Source organism: Artibeus jamaicensis, unplaced genomic scaffold (assembly GCF_021234435.1).
Source record: "Artibeus jamaicensis isolate MK-2021 breed Jamaican fruit bat unplaced genomic scaffold, CSHL_Jam_final contig_426, whole genome shotgun sequence".
NCBI classification, from domain to species: domain Eukaryota; kingdom Metazoa; phylum Chordata; class Mammalia; order Chiroptera; family Phyllostomidae; genus Artibeus; species Artibeus jamaicensis.
The window spans coordinates 13,555,348-13,571,707 of record NW_026521826.1 but is presented as its reverse complement, the minus strand read 5'-3'; the positions used below and the strand labels follow the sequence as shown (position 1 = coordinate 13,571,707).

Sequence of the window (16,360 nt, the reverse complement as noted above, 5' to 3'; positions counted from 1 at the left end):
AATTAAAACCACAATGAGATACCACTTTACACTGGTCAGAATGGCCATCATTAACAATTCGACAAACAACAAGTGCTGGTGAGGTTGTGGAGAAAAGGGAGCCCTAGTACACTGTTGGTGGGAATGCAGACTGGTGCAGCCACTGTGGAAAACAGTATGGAATTTCCTCCGAAAACTAAAAATGGATTCGCCTTTTGACCTGGCTATTCCACTACTGGGATTATACTGTAAGACTCCTGAAACACCAATTCAAAAGAACTCACGTGCCCCAGTGTTCATAGCAGCATAATTTACAATAGCCAAGTGCTGGAAACAGCCCAAGTGCCCATCAGTAAATGAGTGGATCAAAAAACTATGGAAAGTTTACACAATGGAATTCTATACAGCGGAGAGAAAGAAAGAACTCTTATCCTTTGTGACAACATGGATGGAACTGGAGAGCATTATGCTGAGTGAAATAAACCAGGTGGTGAGGGGAAAAATACCATATGATCTCACCTATAAGAGGAACTTAAAAGAAAAAGCAAACAAACTATAATCAGAGACATTGAAATTAAGAACAATCTAACAATAGCCAGAGGGGAGGGGGGAGTGGACAGTGGGGAGAAGGGTTTTCAGGAACTACTTACTATAAAGGACACATGGACAAAACCAAGGGGGGTGGTGGAAGCAAGGTGGGCTTGGAGGGGGTGAGGGGGAGGGGTGGGGAGAAAATGCAGGTAACTGTAACTGAACAACAATAGAGTAATTTTAAAAAGTAAACAATTTCCTAAATCAAAGGCTAAAACTTAAAAATGGAAACATTACTATCATATAATCTGATAGGTTCAAAGCAAATTTAAAAAAGATAACTTTATGATGTTAATTATTCACTTAAATATTTGACAAAATTTCTCAAATACTATTCAGATGTTTAGCATCATACAAATAAAGCCATAATTTAAAAATCTCCCTTTGAAATTTGTTAACCCTTTCTTGAGCTACTGCTTCTTATCTAATTTCATTTGAATAAATTTACTTTTTTAATATATAAGAAAACAGAGATATAATAAAAATTAGAGCAGAAATCAATAAAATAGAAAATAAGCAAAAACCAAACAAAATGAACAAATCTTTAGGTACACTGACCAAAAAACAAAAATAGAAAAAGACAAAAGGCACAGATTACCAAAATGAAAAATAAAAAAGGAACATTACCACCTATAGAAATTAGAAGAAATATAAGGGAATGTTATGAACATTTTCATGCCTCAAATGGAGAAAAAATTAGATGAACTGGGGAAGAACCTGGAAATGCACATATTTCCAAAAGTGAATAAATAAGTAGATTATCTGAATAGATCTGTAAAAAGTAATACAATTAAATTAATAATTAATGTTTTAAAAAAGATTTTATTTATTTATTTTTAGAGGGGAAGGGAAGGAGAGAGGGAGAGAAATATCAATGTATGGTTGCCTCTCGTGGGTCCACTGCTAGGAACTGGCCTGCAACCCAGGCATGTTCCCTGACTGGGAATCGAACTGCGATCCCTTGGTTCACAGGCCCGTGCTCAATCCATTGAGCTACACCAGCCAGGTCAATAATTAATGATTTTTTAACAAAGAAAACCTGATGCCCAGATGGTATCACTGGTGAATTTATTAAATATTGAAAGTAGAAATAATAGCAATCTTTTGCAAACTCAGAAAATAAAGGAGGGGGAGAAACTACCACCTCGTTCAATAGCTTCAGTGTTATACTGATATTATACTGATTTGTCAGTGTTATACGGACAAAGATGTTTTCAAAAAGAAAAATATAGACCAATACCCCTTATGATTATAAATGAGAAAACTGCTAACAAAATATTAGCACACAGATTCCAACCTGGTGTTAAAAGAGAGTACTTGTCAAAGCCCTGTAATATTTATGCCTGAAGTGCAATGTTGGTTTAAAATATAAAAAATTAATTAATCTACTGCACTAAGTTATCAAATAAAGGTCAACAACTGATCATCACAATAAGTGTGGAAAAAAACTATTTGACAAAAACCAAATTTTGATTCATGACCCAAATCTCTCAGCAACTATGAGTAGAATGGAAATTCCTCAATTTCAAAAAGGGCATGTATGAAACCCCCACAACTAATGTCATACTTAATCATGAATAAAGCACTACTATCCCCTAAGCTCAGGAACAAGGAAAAAATGTCTATTTTCACACATCAACTTAAAATTATATTTCTGGCTTTAGCTAGTGTGATAATACAACAAAACCTCCAGTCAAACAAATAAATAAAGGCATCTAACATGGAAGAAAGAAATAAAACTGTGATATTTTCAGCTGACATTATTGCCTATGTGGAAAACTTGATGGAATTTATAGAAAAGATACTAGAACTAGTAAGTGATTTTTACAAGACTTCAGGATGCAAAATTAATATAAACACATCTGCCATATAGGGCTGGTAACAAAAAATCTAAAAATAAAAATAAGAAAATACTTTTGCTTGTAAGCTCATCAAAAATAATTAGAAATAAAGGTAAAAGAAGTAAAAGACATTCTGGAATCTATAAAACATGCTGAGAGATTTTAAAGATCTAAATAAATAGAGACATTCCGACTTCCAGCCAAGATGGAGGCATAGGTAGACACAATGTGCCTCCTCACACAACCAAAAGAAGGACAACAACAATTTAAAAACAGAAACCAACCAGAAATGTGTGGAAGTCTGAGAACCAAGGAGTTAAAGAAGACACATTCATCCAGACTGACAGGAGGGGTGGAGATGGGCCGGGCAGAGAGGGCTCTCAGCAAGGCAGTGGCTGGAGGACTGGGGCAGGCAAGGTGGCAGCAGTAGGCTCAGGGAGGCAACAGACAGTGGAGTGGGGCACAGAAGGCTGTAGCAGCAGACCAGCCATGTGGTGGATTGTGGACTGGCTGGTCCCATACTCGAGTTCAGACCAACCAGGAGAAACAACTGTGGAGTGAAACAGACTGCACAACCCGGGGCTCCTGCATGGGGAAATTAAGCCTCAAACCACTGATTGAAAACACCTGTGGGGGTTGAGGCAGTAGGAGAAAGCCCCAGCCTCACAGGAGAATTTGATGGACAGACCCACAGTGTCCTAGAACGTACACAAGACCACCCACATGGGAATCAGTGCCTGAAGGGTCAAATTTGCATGTGAGAAGTGAGGGAAGTGACTGATATCTGGCAGAGAGCAGAGCAAGTGCCCTTGTTCACTATCGAACCCCTCTCCCACATACAATGTCACAACCTAGTGACTGGGTTGCCCCACCCTGGTGAACACCTAAGGATCTTCCCCTATGTAACAGGCATGTCAAGACAAAAAAAATGGCCCAAACAAAGAACAGATCTGGAACAAATACAACTAAGCAATGAAGAGATAGCCAACCTATCAGATGCCCAGTTCAAAACACTGGTAATCAGGATTCTCACAGAACTGGTTGAATCTGGTCTCAAATAAGATGAAAAAATGAAGGCTATGCTAAGTGAAATAAAGGAAAATATACAGGGAACCAATAGTGATGGGAAAGAAACCGGGACTCAACTCAGTGGAGTGGGCCAGAAGGAAGAAATATCCAACCAGCAAAGAATAAAGAAACAAGAATTCAAAAAAATGAGGAGAGGCTTAGGAACCTCCATGGCATCTTTAAATGCTCCAACATCTGAATTATAGGGGTACCAGAAGGGGAAGAGGAAGAGCAACAAGTGGAAAGGTTATTTGAACAAATAATAAAGGAGAACTTCCCCAATCTGGCAAAGGAAATAGACTTCCAGGAAGTCCAGGAAGCACAGAGAGTCCCAAAGAAGGTGGACCCAAGGAGGAACACACCAAGGCACATTGTAATTATATTACCCAAGATTAAGATGAAGGAGAGAATCCTAGAAGCATGAAGAGGTAAGGAGACAGTCACCTACAAAGGAGTTCCCATTAGACTGTCAACTGATTTCTCAAAAGAAACCTTGCAGGAAAGAAGGGGCTGGAAAGAAGTATTCCAAGTCATGAAAGGCAAGGACCTACATCCAAGATTGCTCTATTCAGCAAAGCTTTCATTTAGAATGGAAGGGCAGATAAAGCGCTTCTCAGGTAAAGTCAAGTTCAAGGAGTTCATCATCACCAAACCCTTATTATATTAAGTGTTAAAGGGAATTATCCAAGAAAAAGAAGGTAAAAAATATGAACAGTGAAATGACAACAAACTCACACTTATTAACAACAACACCTAAAAAAAGGCAAACTATGCAAACAACTAGAACAGGAACAGAACCACAGAAATGGAAATCATATGGAGGGTTAACAACAGGGGAGTAGGAGGGGTAGAGAGGGGGGAAAGATACAGAGAATAAGTAGCATAGATGGTAGGTAGAAAATAGAAAGGGGGAGGGTAAGAATAGTATAGGAAATGTAGAAGGCAAAGACCTTATATGTACGACCCATGGACATGAACTAAAGCGGGGGGAATGTGGGTGAGGGGATGTGCAGGGTGGAGGGGAGTGAAGGGAGGAAAATGGGACAACTGTAATAGCATAATCCAAATATATTAAAGAAAGAAACTTTCCATGTTTGCAAATTAAAAGACTCAGTAATGTACAGGTAGCAGTTCTTCCCAGATTGATGTATGGATTCAATGCAATTCCTGTCAAATCCAAGAACACTTCAATTTTTGTAGAAAATACCAAGTGATCCTGAAATGTATATGGAAATACAAAGGACCTAGTAGGCAAAACAATTTTGCAAAATAAGAACAAATTTGGAAAATGTTCACTATCTGATTTCAAAACTTACTGTAAAGGTACAGTGATCTAGATTAATTGAACTGAACTGAAAGTACAAAAATAAATGCTTACATTTCTGCAAAAACAAATTTTGGCAAAAGTGCCAAAAACAGTTCAATGCACAAGGGATGTCTTTTCAATAACTGGTTCTGGGACAATTGTATAATCACATTCAAAGAAATGTTCTAAGACTCTTACCTCACACCACACACACATATCAACTAAAATGGATTATAGACCCAAACATGTAAAGTTTCTAAAGTATCCTAATTCCAAAACCAGATAAAGACACTGCAAACAAGAGAAAATTATAGGCCAATATCTGTGATGAACACAGATCGTAAAATCCTCAACAAAATATTAGGAAACCAAATAAAGCAAAGCACCAAAAAGTTCATACACAATAATCAAGGGATTTATTCTGTGAATGCAAGGTTTATACAATATTCACAATTTAATAAATGTGATCTACCACATGAACAAAATGAATGATGAAAACAACATGATTTATCAGTAGATTCATAAAAAGCATTTGCTAAAATCCAGCACCCATTTATGATAAAAACTTTCAGCAAAGTGAGAATACAGGGAGCACACCTAAACATTATAAAGGCCATATATGACAAACTCATTGCCAGTATCATACTCAATGAGCAAAACTACAAGCATTCCCTGTAAGATTGGAAACAAGATAGAGATGTTGGCTTTCTCCTCTCTTATTCAACATAGTGGTGGAAGTCCTACCCAGAGCAATCAGACAACAAGAAGAAATAAAAGTCATCCAGATTGTAAAGGAAGTAGTAACACTGTCTTTATTTGCAGATGACGTGATACTGTACATAGAGAACCACAAAGATTCCACCAAAAAACTACTAGAACAGACAATTGAATTCAGAAAAGTAGCAGTATACAAAATTAATATCCAGAAACCTGTTGCATTTTTTTTAATATTAAATTTTATTTAGTTACTTTTCAAGTACGTTTTTTTTTAATCTATTTCTCCCAACTCACCCCACCCCCCCGCCTGGTCCCCCCCCTCCCTCCCATTCCCTGCCCCCCCCAGTCCTCATCTCTGTGTCTTTCATACTTGTTCCTCAAAATCCCTCCCCCTTTTTCCCCTTAAGTTCCCTTCCCTCTCCCCTCTGGTCGCTGCCCACTTGTTCTCTATTTCAGTGTCTTTGTTTTTATTCTGTTTGCTTGCTTGTTTTATTCTTTAGCTTCCTGTCAAAGGTGAGATCATATGGTATTTGTCCTTCAATGCCTGGCCTATTTCACTCAGCATAATGCATTTTTATATGCCAATGATGAACTAACAGAAAAGGAAATTAAGGAAACAATTCTATTCACAATGCTCCAAAAAGAATCAAATACTTAGGAGTAAGCCTAACCGTGAATGTAAAAGACCTCTGCTCAGAAAATTATAAGACACTGAAGAAAGAAATTGAAGAAAATACAAATAAGTAGAAGCACATACCCTGTTCATGAATAAGAAGAATTAACATCATTAAAATGCCCATACTACCCAAAGCAATCTATAGTTTCAATGATTCTTATCAAAATTCCAATGACATATTTCACAGAACTAGAACAAATATTTCAAAAATTTATATGAAACCACAAAAGGCCCTGCATAGCAACAGCAATTCTGAGAAAGAACAAAGTTGGAGGAATCATGCTATGTAATATCAAACTATATTACAAAGCCATAGTAATCAAAGCAGCATGGTACAGGCATAAAAAGACACATAGATCGATGGAACAGAATAGAGAGCCCAGAAATAACCCCCCCTTTACAGTCAATTAATATTCAACAGAGGAAGAAAGCACATAAAATGGGCTATAGATAGTTTATTCAATAAATGATTTGGGAAAATTGTACAGATATGTGCAGAAAAATGAAACTAGACTATCTTATCACATCACACAAAGAATAAATTCAAAATGGATTAAAGACTTAAATGTTAGACACAAAACTATAAAAAATCTTAGAAAAAAACACAGGCAGTAAAATCTTGGACATAGCTTGTGACACTATTTTATCAGATATATCTCCTCAGGCAAGGGAAGCAAAAGAAAAAAAATAAACAAATGGACCACATCAAACTAAAAAGTTTTTGCACAGCAAATGAAAACATCAACATAATAAAAAGACAACTCACAGAATGGGAGAAGATATTCACCAATACATCTGATAAGGGGGTAATATCCAAAATTTATAAAGAACTTACAAATCTCAAGACCAAAAAAACCCAACCCAATTAAAAAATGGGTAAAGAACTGGAATAGACACTTCTCCTAAGAGGACATACAGATGGCCAATGGACTTATGAAAAGATGCTTAACATCAGTAATTGTCAGAGAGATGCAAATTAAAATCACAGTGAGATATCACCTCACACCTGTCAGAATGGCTACCATCAATAAATGAGCAAACAACAAGTGCTGGTGAGGATGTGGAGAAAGGGGAAAGCTTTTGCACTATTGGTGGGAATGCAGACTGGTGCAGCCACTGTGGAAAGAGGTATAGTTTCCTCAGACAGTTAATTAATTAATATTGTACCTAAAATAATTAATATTATACCTCAAACAATTAAAAATGGATCTGCCTTTTAACCCAGCATTCCCAGTTCTGGGAATACATCCAAAGGAATCCAAAACAATACTTCAAAAGAAAAACACCCCTATGTTTGTTGTGGCATTATTTACAATTGCCAGGAAGTAAAAGCAGCCCCATTGTCCATCAGTAGATAAGTGGATAAAACTATGGGACATTTACACAATGGAATGCCACTCATCCATAAAAAAGAATAAAATTTTACCTTTGCAACAGTATGGATGAACCTAGAGAACATTATGCGAAGTGAATAAGCCAGTCAGAGAAAGACAAACACCATACAATTTCACTCACATGTGGAATGTAATGAACAAACCGAACTAACAAGCAAAATAGAGGCAAACTCATAGATAGAGAGCAGGATGACAGCTAAGCAGGGGAGAGCAGGGAGTGGAGGGGTTAAGCATAAGGAAAAAGAGCTCATGAACATGGACAATAGTGTGGTGATTGTGGGGATAGGGGCAGGGGAATGTAAAGGGACTAAAAGGTAATGGAAAAATAAAATAAAACTCAAAAAAAGAGAAATATTTGAGTTTCAAAACATCAGTAAGGAAATGAAAAGATAAGCTTCAAACTGGGGGAAAATATTTTCAAATTATATATCTGACAAAAGGCTTTTATCCAGAATATATAAAGAATATTACAACTCAATAATAAGGCAAAAATCCAATTAAAATGAGTAAAATTTTAAATAGTGGTTCTACCAAAGATGATGACAAATGCTAATAAGAACACAAAAAAAATGCTTAACATCATTAGTCATCAGGGAAATGCAAATAAAACCACACTAAGATATAACTATACTCCCACTGAAATAACTTGAATTAAAATCAGAAAATCCTGAGTGCCTGATAGGACATGAAGAAATGGCATCCTCATACATTGCTGTTGGGAATATGAAATGTTACAGCTACTTTGGAATACAGTTTGCTGTTTCAGTAATTTAGTAATTCTCAAGAGAGATGGAAACAGCTGGCTACAGGCAGACAGAGCTGCAGTCAGCACGAATCCCCACCAACACCGAGGGATGAACCTCATATGGATATGAGCGGTGGCATATCCATACCATGAAATACTATTTAGGCAATAAAAGGGGTGAGCTTCTAATTTATGACACAACACAAATGGATCTCAAAAATGTGCTCATTGGACAGAATTCAGTGGACCTGATACTAGTTATCCACTGTCCAGATGCAGCATAAACAAAAACAGATAGTGGATTAGTGGTTGCTTAGGGCTGAGCTGGGAATGGGATTTACCACTCATGGGCACAGGGTGGTGGAAATGTCCTCCAATTGGGTGGTGATGCCTGCTCAGCTTTACGTAAATTTCCTAAAATCATTAAAGTGTATATTTAGCATGGGTGAATTTGCATGGTGTGTAAATCACATCTCATTAACCTTGTAACAAACAAATACATTCTATTCTATTGTGGCATATATTGTACCTCCTAAATACCACCTACTCCATTTCACTTGAGCAAAAATGTAAATAGCATTATTTTGGAAATTTTTTTTTACAAAACCAGATTGGACATAGCCCCCTGGAGCCTGTATTTTTGTGACTAAGCATAGAATTCCATTGTTGCTACCAAGCCACCTTCCACAGGCTTCTTTGTGTGCGGTACTACTTCTTTGTGAGTGAGCTCTCCCTGGAACCTGCATCTGAACCATTTAGCTCTCATTACCTTCTATGTCATGAAACAATATGCAATTTAACTTATTTTTAAAATATTTTATTTATTTATTTTTAGAGAGAGGGGAAGGGAAGGAGAAAGAGTGGGATAGAAACATCAATGTGTGGTTGCCTCTCATGTGTCCCCTACTGGGGACCTGGCCTGCAACCCAGGCGTGTGCCCTGACTGGGAATCAAACCAGCGACCCTTTGCTTCACAGGCCTGTGCTCAATCCCCTGAGCTACACCAGCCAGGGACAATTTAACTTATTTTTATTGTTGACACTATTACAGATGTCCTCCATCCTCCCCACCAGCAATCCCCTACTCCCCGGCCTTCACCACAGTGTTGTCTGTGCCCCGGGGTATGCATATATGCATATATGTTCTTCAGTAAATCTCTTTCGGTGTTTCCTGCTTTGTTCATGGATTCAATGTCTCCTTGAATGGACTGAAAGGTTCCCCCAAGTACAGAACCAGGGGTGACACTTCTTCTACCGCAAGAGTAGCTGGCATGAAAAGGAAGCCTCATCAGAACACGATTATTTAGAGAGCAGACTAAAGGATCTATGAGGAGTTTACACAGTTATTTTCCTCATCTTATGCATGATGCAAATGCGGGACGGGGAAGTAAAATGATTTACCCACGGTAACTCAGCTAGTAAAAAAAGGATTTTCCCTGACCGGCGTGGCTCAGTTGTCCCAGAAAGTGAAAGGTTGCCGATTTGTTTCCGGTCAGGGCACGTGCTGGTTGTGGGTTTGGTTTCCAGTCGGGGCATGAACGAGGGGTAACCAGTCGATGTTTCTGCCTCGCACCAATGTTCCTCTCCTTTTTCTCCTTCCCTTCACATAGCCCTAAAAATAATAAACTAACAAACAAATAAATAAATAAATAAATGTGTGTCTTTTAAAAAATGGATTCACGTTGAGAACACAGAGAAGCCTGCCTTTTAAACCATTAAAGACCATTTCAGAATCTCTCCATAATTGCTGGTGGAGCTGTTGCCTTTCTGCAGTGTGACTTCTCAACAGGTGATTTGAGTTGCACCAATCACATGCATTATCATGTCACCTTGTCCTACTGTCACCAAATGCAGGCCCAGGACAGCCTGGGAGCTGATGTTTTTCCAGACACTGCTGACAGTTCTCCAGGCAGCAAAGCACACACACGGGTAAAGTCTATAATCACAGACAAAGAGAATCTTCACGAGGTTATGGCAATTCTCCACCTCGGAGAATAACATTGATTGATATGTTTTCAAGAGACTGACATATGTAACTCTTTATTAAAAAATTATTAAATAACTCCTTGAAATAAAAAGGCAGTCATGTAATTAATAGTTATGCACTGCATGACAGCATAATTATTCATTACCAACATGCAGGAACATAATGACTTCTAATTTCATCTCAGAGACTTTAAAGGTAAAAAGTACTTTTAAATGAAGTAAACTAGGGGAGAAGATGGCTTTCGTAAGCGCTTGACATTTTTCTTGACTAGGAATAAAAAATTCTGAAGATTAAACCACAGATGATATAATCCTATATTTATTGAAGGAGAAGTAAGTCACTAATAAAACCATATATATATCTTGATAAAAGAAATAAAAAAATATACATGTAGAGGGGTTTCTAGCTCTCCTCCTTACTATTGTTTTAGCTAAAGATTATTTTTTGAGCTCTCAGGAAAAATGTGAATGTATTTATATCTGTTCAGAATTGGCAAAATGCCTCCATAAATTATTCAGAATTAATGAGTCCAGAAACCCAAATCCCAAGAGACAGTCTCCCAGCTTGTTTCTGCTGCACATAAATGAGTGTGGTACATGACAGTAGGGTTTACCAACTTAACTCAGGCATTGAGTCTCCCCATGAGGTCGAGTGGTTACAGAGGCTTAACCCAATTCTGTGCCCTCATTTGGGGGAAAGTGTCTTTTCCATGAGTAACCAGGAGATAGGCAGTACATGTGAAATCTAGACCAAATAACTCATCACAAGTGTGTGTGAGGTAACTTCGGGACAGGGTGAGAGGGGCCAGCTGATAGGGACTTTGGTCTGGACGTGGGCCATTGTTGGGCTGCCAGGGCCATGGGCATCAGGAGCCATCCTTGGGAAGGAAGCAAGTAGGGCTCAGGAGAGCTTTGTTTGTGTTCTGAGACGATGTTAACACTGTGGGGTCGTGAAATCGCACACTGGGGGTCAGCACTTACCAGATTTTTTGGACTATAAGATGCAGTCTCCCCAAATTTTGGAGGAAAAGTGGGGTGTGTCTTATAGTCAGAATGTACCTTACCTGGCTCACTGTGTGTTAGGGGCAGCAGTGGAGTGGGGTCACGACAGGCAGGAGCAGGGTTGCCGCAGCATTTTCCTACCAAATTTGCGGGGGGGGGAGTATGTCTTATAGTCTGAAAAATATGGTACTCTTCTAAGAATCAGGGAGCCATGAAGAATTTTGGAGCATAATTGAATCGGCACTTGGCAAGGCTAAGCTTGTGGAAAGACACAGGATCGAAAAATGTTCATCAACAATCAGACGACAGATATGAGGTAGGATGCTGGCCTTCAGTGGTTTGGGTCCACATGACCCCTTTCTAATTTCTTAAACATTTTAAAGGTCTCCTATCTCAACCTCCTGTCTCTCCATCCTACTTCTTTGTCACTCACTGCCTGCTACTCACCCAGCAAAACCGGCTGGCTGTTCTCTGCCACACCGTGTATTCTCTCTTCTCGCTTCACATATGCCAACATCTTTCTGTCTTGACTACCCATTTCCCACTCTTTCTGTTTGGATACTGGTCTCTGCTGGACTTCCACCATGATTCTGCACCTGGCCTGTTGTCTGTCTTTGGTTTGCCTTGACCTTCAGATTTGACCTCCACTGTATACCCATAGTCTTCTCTGGCCGGACCCTTCCCTTCCTTCTGAAAGTTCTTCTCTGTAATGCATGGGGCTGGCTCCAGAGAGAGGAGTATTTTGGCCATCGCATATGGAAGACTGATTTCAACTAAAAACTTACAGTAACTGCCTGTCTTTCATGGTATATTGAGGCCACACCTGGGCTCAATAGGTAAGAATGACCTCAATGATTTGCTAGGTCAATAGAGAAGGTGGTGTAGGATGACCAGGGACTTCCTAGCTGTCTGTTATTTCTATGACCCATTAAAATTTTACATGAAGTAACCTACATATTCTGATCTTGCCCAATTTTATATTTTGTGTAACCAGATTCAAATGTCTGCCTTGGTTATGTATCTCCATTCTCATCTATCAAAATCCACTTTGTGCCTCCTCCTAATGAGTCCTCTTTCAGCTATGCCCTACTTCTCTACATCTCCCTCTTTTCCTAACAAACTCCAGGGCTCCCTTCACACACAGGCTCAGCACATCTGATCTCCTGGCCCACGGACCTTCTCCTCCTGTGAGCTGCTCGCCAGGCCTTGTCAGCATCCATGTGCTGCTGGGCACACCACTTGTCCTGCAATCAACTCTTCAAGTAAATTGCTGGCTTTTCAAGGACTTGGGCTGAGCTTATACATTTTAATAACTCGACATGCCCAAGAAGGGGTTGACAAGCTTCTGATTGATTTATTGATTCAAAGGTGGCTTTTCTAGACAAAGATTCTGAAGATTAGCATCCTGGAAGATTGTGTCATAGAACTAGAGACATGAAAAGGACTTGGGTGCTCATGATGTACTTGACTCCACTTTGAGTGCAGGGTCAATCTGCACATTCAAGATCGGTTTGTGTAGAAGAGGGAAATTCCTGCCCCTTCTTCCTCTTGATTGACTTTCTGCTTTAGTTATTTTCTCTCTCATCACCTTCTTACATCTGCCAGAGGTTAAAGGGAACAGAGCAGCATATAACAAACCAGCTTTTACTTTAAACTTAAATTTCAGTCTTTACATGGGCTCCTAATGAAAGTGTAAAACTATAAGCTGTGCAGACTGTAAGTAGATGTTAATTCATACATCCAATGCTGTGGCTGTACAGTCTAAAGTTCCAAGATTTCTCGTGGAATTAATGTTTGGTCCATATGTGATAGGAAGTGAAGATGTGAAGACACCGGCGAATCGATGAGATGTGCACCAGGTGTAGGAGTGGGGATTGAGGGATTGTCTCTGCCCTTCTCACTCTGTAGCCTCCTTCCTCGTCCTCCAGCATCTACTTGTGTCTTCTATTCTTTCCACCAATCACCTCTCTTCTACTACACTAAATAAAAGAAAGCTATCTAAAATACAGCTTTCTAAAAATCTATCATCTCCTCGGTACCATTTCTCCTCAATATGATAGATTAGAGGGCTTGGAAACACATTGAGACACTTTCTGTCTGAGCCCAAATATCTGGTCTGTCCAGGTTTCCCTGATATGTTCTTTTTGTCCACTATCCCATTTCATCTTCTATCTACCATCTCTCATTCTTGGTACTCACTTCTATTTGGCCCTTATCACATTGTGTTTTTAATATTACATATATCATGTAATAGATATTAGCATATAATTATCATATAAATCCATCTCCTGCCAGTGAACTGTGGTCATCTAGAAATTGGAATCCTCCCTCAGTAACTTCTGCCCCCACCCCTTTAGCTCCCACACATGCTTGCTGCAAGGACCCCTAGCTGGGGATAAACTAGTCAATGTTCAGGTTTACTCTGTCCTTTCTGTGAGGGAGAGGCACAAGTCCCATCTACATTTAATATGACATCATATAATTTCACCATATTATTTTCCATAAGTTGACAAGAGTCAGCCTGTTGAAAGAAATTGAAGTGAATTATGCAGGGCTGGATATCACAAAGCACTTCTTTTCCAGATGCTTCTCGGCTACCGGTTGGGATTCTGATCAGCTGTGTGGTGAGTACACTTAGCTTTGCTGACAGTGCCCAGGAGAGTGGTTGGTACCTATTAGTTTACCTGTTAGGAGTCACTGGGCACTAAATCTGCCATCTCAGGGAGGTGTCACAGAGCACAGAGCAGGTAGAGGGGGTGAGGACTGGCTATGAGAAGAAAATCCTGCTACCTGCCGCCCTCTCAGCACTCATGAGCAATGCCAACAGATAGAGCACCTCCCTAAATCAGCATGAACCCTTTGTCGCTGTTGGCTTCTAGGCTCGGGAGGGCCAGTGGTCAAGTGTGGGCCCTTGCTTGTCCCTCTGTGCCTGGGCAGGGCCTGCTGTCACCTTTTGGGGGAGGGTTGGAGGTGCTGCTGACAGCTGTCCTCGGAGAGCACCTGTGAGTCGGGGCACAATGGAGTGAGAGTAAACATACTAGGAAATTCTTTTCTCAGAGCTTTCCTTCTGCTTTTCCTCATATGCTCGAGGGAAAGATGAGCTTCACACATATATCATGAAAAGCCAGTGGGGCCTCATCAGCGCGTGGTGATAACCGAGGGTAAATCCTTATGCGATGGGTAGTTCTGTGATTAATTGCATTCTGTGGACATTAGGCTGCGTTATGATCAGCGGCTTGCCGCTCAGCACTTGCTAGGCTGTTAATTATTGTTGTGTGGCTCTCAGGAGTGTTTTCAAAACATTTAAAAATTCTGCCACAGTGTTGGCACAGGAAGGGGTTTAATGAGTCACCATTCTATACCAGAAAGCCCAACTGATATTTCAGTGCATGAAAATAATTTAATAGCAGCTCTTTTTCCAGGCTATTGTTGACAAAAGTGTATTTCTAACATTCCATCGGCTGTCGGGGGTCACTTCTAGCTGCCCTGGACTCCAGGTTTATTCTGCGCACAGTAGAACAGATTCCTTCTGGGGCTGTGGAAGTGAATCAGGTGAAAAAGAGTGGTTTTAAATCCTGGGACGCCTCTGTGTGGGTCTTCACGTGTTTAATCAAAGTTATTGCTAGTCTTCGGTGAATTGTGATGGGTTCAGAAAGACTTTCCCAGTGAGCCTGCTGTCTTTTGTACCCGATGGAGAAAATGAAACCCCTCTACTCACTTCCTCTTGGTTCTCATTCTGGCCTGACACTGGTGCCCACTCCCAATTCCCTACTGCCTGGTTGTGTCCATGTTTCAGGTGCTGTATTGCATTTCTGGAGACTGGGATTTAATTTAAGGTCAGTATGTGCTTCTTTGTTTCACACAAGTACTGGGCATGTAACTAGAATTTTATTTTGTGTCTGAGGGACTTGGAGACTCGGATTAGTACAAAGTATAAGAGGAAAGGGCAGAGTCCACATGTTCTCCAGGCTTTAAAATGAATCAGGTAGAAGCTGATCATTGAAATAGAGACCTTCCCTCAAGAGAAAACATAATCAGAACTGGATTGTGCTATTCACAGTGTTTTCTTTCAAATATCCTTAAATGATGTGAAGAGTCCGTAGGTAATGTGTTTTTATATTCAGCAAGTTTTGTTTTTTAATTTTTTGATCTTTGCAGTTACTCGATTCACCTTTCCCTGTTTATTTACATAAAAAAACTAAGTTCCTGATCTTAACTCCACAGTCTTCCCATCAGCAACACCCATGGCCCTCGAACACTGGGTTTCTATCCCCACTTTGGAACTCTTCCCACCCAGTTTTACATTTTCTTAAACAATAACAATAACAATAACAACAACAATAACAACAAGAACAAGTGTGGGTCTCTTCCCTAAGAATTGATGGTAACCTCTTCATCCCGACATTCAGGTGCCCACAAATGGAGTCCAGTTTAATTTCTGCAACACGGTGTCCTCCTCCAACTCAGCCTTATCCCATCAAGTCTCATTTCTCCCACAAGTAGCCACAGATGTCTGGGTATTTTCCTCTCTTTCTGTCTCACTCCTGCCACCCCACCCATTCCTGGATCCTTCCTGAGGCCCCACTCAACCCCTGTTCCTTTCAAAACTTCCCCCACACTCTCCTGTCCCAAATTTCTGTCTCTCTCTTTTCCAAACCCCTTTAGGCTTGTGATCTGAGACACACAATTGAGAAAACAGCACACAGTTCTGTTCTTTTCAGTGACTTCACGGGGGAAGAGATTGGAAACACTGCCAGGCTATGTTCTTCCTCTTGTTGGGAACCCCAAGAAAACACACAAAGGAGCTGCTGTCCATGAGACGTGACTTGGCTGTTGTCCAGCTGCTGTGCTGTGGATTCCATGGGGTGAGCACAGCAGCCTGGCTCACGGCCCTTACTGACTATCTGCCGAAGAAAATGCACTAAAGTGAAATAAAGTTTACAAAGAGGAGAGGGTGAGGTATAAGAGAGAAATTGAAGTAAGAAACAGAAAACAAGAGAAAAGGGGGCCAAGGAAAGAGGAATTGACCCCATTCATTTGTTCGTTCATTCATTCA

At 40.0% G+C, this 16,360-nt stretch overlaps 1 protein-coding gene across 1 annotated transcript in view; it reads right to left on the bottom strand.

The window, feature by feature from the left end:
* Positions 1-16,360, bottom strand: part of ADARB2 (adenosine deaminase RNA specific B2 (inactive)) — a 439,845-nt gene that overhangs the window by 339,740 nt on the left and 83,745 nt on the right. The window lies entirely within an intron of this gene.